The 5,925-nt window shown below is 35.2% G+C and overlaps 1 pseudogene; it reads right to left on the bottom strand.

The window, feature by feature from the left end:
* Window positions 1-4,063: 4,063 nt before the first annotated feature.
* Window positions 4,064-5,290, bottom strand: LOC149211304 (non-specific phospholipase C1 pseudogene; annotated as a pseudogene).
* Window positions 5,291-5,925: the final 635 nt, after the last annotated feature.

Genomic DNA, 5,925 nt, shown 5'->3' with positions numbered 1-5,925 from the left:
CAAACTAAACTAAGATTCATTCATAAGCACAAGAAATGAAATAACTTGAAACTTAAAAGTAAAAGAATGAATTTCAACTATCATGCAAATCAAATAGAGAGAGAGAGCCTAACTTAGACCCTTGGTTGCTCCCTCATATGTTGATAAGATTTTAATTTAAAACTCATTCATCAATCACAAACAAATCCTCAAACATCTAAGCAATGAAATGAAATAAGATCTAATATGAAATAAAATGTTTCTTTGATCCTTTTAGAGTGAGCTCAATTCTCTTAGGAACAAAGTGACAAACTATTCCATAAATTCATATACTACATTAACACAATTTATATCTAAAACTATATAATGAAAATTTATATAAAATGAGGCTTTATTCTATTCCATCATAAGTTGGATACATGCTCTAAGAGTCCTTCCCTTTGGAATGGAGAAGGTGCTCCTATTTATACAAAAACTATGATAACCATCTCATAAATGTAGACCCACTATTCTCTCCTTTGACCCACATATTTCTCAACCAATGTTGACACATAACCCTATCCTCCATGATCTCCTCCATGAAGTCCATGATCTTCTCCATGAGGTTCATGATCTTCTCAAATTCGAATTTGAACATAGAGTGCCACATAAGGATGCCTTGGAAGCTTCCTTTGTACCTACACATGTCAACAAACTCATTCTAATTGTTAGGCATAAGTATAAGCATATTATTTTCTAAGTTTTAGCCATAAATCCACTTTAAAATGTTAAGATTAATAAACTTTGGAAAAGCATAGTTATAACCCAATAATGAAGTAAATGTAATGATGTGGAGGTGGAATGGAGGTGACATAAAGGTAAAATGTGAAGGTATTGGTGAATAATGGAGTGAGAATAAGGACTATTTTGAGGCCCAACATACCCCAAACTGAAGGTATTGCATGTCCCCATGCAATCTATTACGTTACTTTTTGATACCTGAGCTTGGCTTAAAATCTGCATGATATCATTTACTTAACTTTTGCAAAGCGTTTTTTTTTTATGAATTGCAACTTGGTTGGTTCTTGTGTTTCAACCATATTTTGTTTGTTGCATTCAATTTTAATGTATGATCTTTGCATATTGATAATGTGATTTTTATTGTAGAGTATTATTGTTGGAATGCATCATGGTTGGTTCTTGTGTAACAACCATGATTGTGTTGGCATCCAATTAACTTTTAAATACTTTTGAAAAAGCCATTTGTATGCTCATGTAATAGTGAATATATTTTGAAGGTAAGTGGGTTTTAGAATGTGATATATGAATGAGGATGAATGTGACAAAGTATGTATGTAAATATATCCTTCCCCTTAAACGGATGGCTTTGGCAATTATGTGAAATGAGGAAAGGAAGTGAAGTTTTTCCAAAAAGTATTATTCTAACTTTTCAAGGAATTTAATGGTTAAAAGTTAGAAAATATCATACCTTAACTTACCCTTCCAAAAATGGATGAGAATTGTGCACGTGTGGTTGCAAAAACTGTTGTTCATAGTCTTCTTTACTTGGTTGTGAAAATGGTGGATGAAATTGAAAAAGTGAATCTTTTATTGTTGTTGCATCTGCTGCTAAATCTGTTGTTGGATCTTCTGCTGAATGTTCAGAATCTACTGCTAAATGCGGCTGAAAATGTATAAGGCTTGGAAGGTATACAAAATATAGAAGTTACATTTCCCCCCCAGCCTTATTTATTGACTTGTTCTCAAGTGATGACAAACTGAAAAACAATGAAAGGAAATTGGCTTCATCTGCTACAAAATATGGGTCTTCAAGTCTTCAATGCTCGATGGCACAAATCTTACTATGCGATTAAATGTGTCGATGTCGAACATAGCAAGAAGTTATTGACTTAGTGGCCGTTAATGAATGCCCCTAGCCAACACAAGAGCTCCCACCATTGATTCCAATGGGAGTCAGGATGCCTAACACATCTTTGTAGGTACGAATAAATTTGTCGTGGTCGAGTCACCTACAAGATCCAACGAACAAGGGATATTAATGTACTCCCATTGTTCATTGGCAAGAGTACTTGCCATTAAGGCATGCAAGCCTCTAGGTGTTTTTTTTACAAAGATACTTAGACTCTAGGACTTTGACTCAATGATATCCATAGAAGCAGGGTTTTATTTGTGGAAATGAAGGGGAATGGTAATGACATGGAAAATGACAATAAGCTTGTAAGGAATGGATGTAAGGAAATGCATGGTGTATGAATAAGAACTCTTGCTGTGAAAAATGGATATGGAAAGGTCATGCTTTATGGTTTGACAATTGGTGGAATTCAAAATCTTTTGCAAAAAGGGAGTTGCAAAGGAATGGTTGTAGAGTTGGATTTGTCTTTAGAATTTTTCATGAATTTAGTCTTTGGAAGACCAATTGTCGTCACAATGTAATCTCCTTATGATCACTTGATTATCCTGTAACCTGTAAAAAACTTGGTACAAAGAAAACATAAGTGTGCTCATGAAGAAATGGCCAGTTTCTTCATGATTCTTACGCAAAAATTTCATACCAAATAAAACAAATTAAGGACAGACAAAGTGTTAAAATTGACTTAATCATGATATTAATATCAATCCATTTTTTAAAATAACCATGAAAAGTAATACTCCCTGTTTGTGTCAGATGACTTTTGTGCATGGCGAAAAGTTTGGCATTATAGATTTGTTGTGTCCTGCAGATTAGTACGTTATAAAAGCATACAACAATATCAAATTGCCAACTCTAAGCAAGTTAATCAGCATTCCACCAAATGTTCTTTTAAATTATTCTTCCAAATGTTCCATTATTTATTTTCAAACCTGCGTGAATTTTGTGGAAATTTTTTTAAATTTTTTAAATTTTTGTACTTGTACCAACGCTTGTAGTTTCATCCAATTTTTGTAATTCTCATGATTCTCTCAATTTGCATGCCACCAAAGTTTTGTTTTATGCCAAAAACAATCACAAAATACTTAACAATTTTTATTTTTTTTTAACAATGTATTAAGACAATCATATATTATAACATAATAATAATAAAAAAAAATCAATAACCAACATAACAATAATCAAATAACAAGAAATTATAACTATATTAATTAATGCAATTATAAAACATATTAATATATTAATACAATGTTTATATCAAACATTAATTAATAATTAAATAAAATAATTAACAAATATATACAACAACTTATAAAAAAATATATAACAAATTACAATTAACAAATATTAATATATACAATGAATTTAAAAATATAAATAACAACAAAATACAATTATAATAATATATTAATATATTAATACAATTAATATATCAATATATTAATTATAATAACAAACATTAATAAATTACAACAAACATGAAGAAATTATGTATAACGAAATCAAAACAAATAAATACAATAACAAAATTAAGCTAAAAATACCAAACGCACAATAAAAAGTGGGATTTGGTGGACTCTTACATTTCAACTCAGGGAAGAATATGTTCCAGAAATAAATTTGGATGTTCTCAAATCCAAAATCCGCGAGCTCTTCAAATTAAACCCTAACGCAGACATTTCCATCACATACACAGATGAAGACGGTGACGTGGTCACCATGGCAGACGATGGGGATTTCTTAGGCGCTGCCCGTCAGGGTTCTTTACTGTTCGGGATCGTTGAACTACTCCGGCGTTAGCTTGTGCATACTTCTGAGAGTATACACAGATGGATGTGCGTCCTTCCTGAAATCTGACAACCTCGTTATGTTCAGGAGAGAGACCGGGAATTTCGTGCGACCGAGCTCCTTCTCCACCGTTTGCATTCTATCAGGATAAGTGCTCACGAATGACTCTTCCAGGATTGGCTCCCTCTCAAAATTACATTTGTGGGTGTGCATCTTGTTCCACTTCTGTGCACTAAAATGCATGGGAGAAAATCCACGAAAGAAGACTCTTGTTTTTGTAGCATTGACATTCTGATCTATCCAATTCCCCCACAATGTCAACGCCTTTTCGAAGGCAACCAATGGATCCAACCGAGGGTGAAGGTAACTGCCTTCTTGAAAGAAGTTTTATGTTGCTGCTTTATTCCCATGCGTCCACCAATGTCCTGAATTAAAGACCAGGATATCGACATCTTTCCAGTTAGCCCCGTGCTTCTCAATTGCATCAAGCCTAAGTATCCCCCTGGTCTGATTCTGAAACTCAATGTTTGCTTGCTCAACTAAGAAGGGTGCCCAGTAAAATTCAACCGATACATTGTAATCCTGCGCAATGTATGCAGGCACAGATGAATGTTCATAGTGTGAATGTGGAGTAGGCCCATTTGGTTCATGGATGACTGTTCCTTTTTCAATCCAAGGAGATATCAAAATGGTTGGCACGCGAACTCCGAGCCGATCGAAGGTAAAGTAGTAAGGCTCAGGACCAATTATACCATCCGGATTGGGCACATGGGTAACTGGAGTCGGTACATGATCAAAGAATCCTCCATGCTCATCATAAGTGATGAGAAACATCATTTCATTCCACTGAGGACTGGCTCTTAGCGTTTCATACACTTCTTTCACAAATTTCTGTCCCTCGGCCACATCATGAGAAGGGTGATCGTCATTGGCAGGTAAAAGGTGGACATCAAAGTATCTTTGCTCAATCACAACATAGTTGGGCAGAATGCCCAGCTTGGCATGCAATTTGAATGAGGCCATATAATCATGAAATTTTAACACATGTTTCAGCCTTCTAAGGGACTTGAAAAATAGAGTTGCAGGGATGTTCTGATAATAAATACCAAACGATAGTCCTGCTTCTTCAAGAGAATCAAAAATGGTATCCTGTGGGAATCCTTTCATCAAAGCCTTCTTGACATTGCTGCACGCACCATGAGAAGTTGCAGAATGGACATAAAATCTATTGGGCTGTGTTGAAGTGGGCACAGAAGCAAACCACCTATCAAATAACGCAAATTCGGTGGCAAGGGTGGAATAGACAGGCAGATCCTCCGGCCTAAACCCCCTCATCACATGCGTTGACATGCCCTCACTCATGTTTTCCGCTTGTTGGGAAAATCCATTCATGGGGGCTGGCCTTGCTGAGGTATCCTCTGACCCAAGAATCTGCTCCCTTATGGCCTGAAAGCTGTGGCCTGGATCACAATGAATGTAAAAAAAAGAACCGTTTTTATTCACGCAGTTACCAAAATAGGGTCTCGAAGAACCACGATTTACTCTTAGACGGTTAGGAATTCAAGAAAACGATTTCTGGGTTATATAATTCATTCTATTATGGAAAAACCCCATGTCTTCGTTTTTCCGGATTTTCCCTGGTTGGATCACAAACTGCCTTTCAAAACTGACGTTTTTAAGGGGTTGCGTTTTGAAAATGATCTTTTTCTCATTCACAAAATTCTTTATTGTTGCATTGCAGATTAGTTCTCCAGCAAGAGTATTTTTATTTGAAATAAATCAATATATTTTCTGATCTTCCTGATTGCACGAAGCGCAGGAAGAGAGCATACTAATCGCTTGATTTATTTTTATTTATGCAGGGGGGTTTTTTAAAAAACTGAATTTAAAACTAGCTACATACTAAAACATCAGAAAACTCAAACTTGAACTCCTTTATGAAGATCCTGCTGTCACCAGGTTTCACAAGTTAGTTTTTCTAAAGAAAAATACTAGTACTGAATTAAATTCCTAATGCCTAATCCCTTAGCACCATCCCCGGCAACGGCGCCAAAATGTTGGGCAATTTAATTGCTTAAATTGCTTTCATTAAATTATCAACCAGGGAAACTCGTAAGCTTGTGATGGTGCCAGCAAAATATATGCAGGAGTAGGCAACTAACTCTATGTCTAACTAAATTATTTACGATTCAATATAATATGCAAGAGAAGAGGCTCCTAATTGAGGAGGTCCTGGTTGTCCTTCCCTA

The sequence above is a fragment of the Pinus tabuliformis genome, chromosome 1_2 (genome assembly GCF_031772625.1).
Source record: "Pinus tabuliformis cultivar Carrire ecotype Pingquan chromosome 1_2, CPIR1, whole genome shotgun sequence".
In the NCBI taxonomy this organism is placed as follows: domain Eukaryota; kingdom Viridiplantae; phylum Streptophyta; class Pinopsida; order Pinales; family Pinaceae; genus Pinus; species Pinus tabuliformis.
Note: the sequence above shows the minus strand (reverse complement) of the source record. Positions and strands in the feature narration are given on the sequence as shown.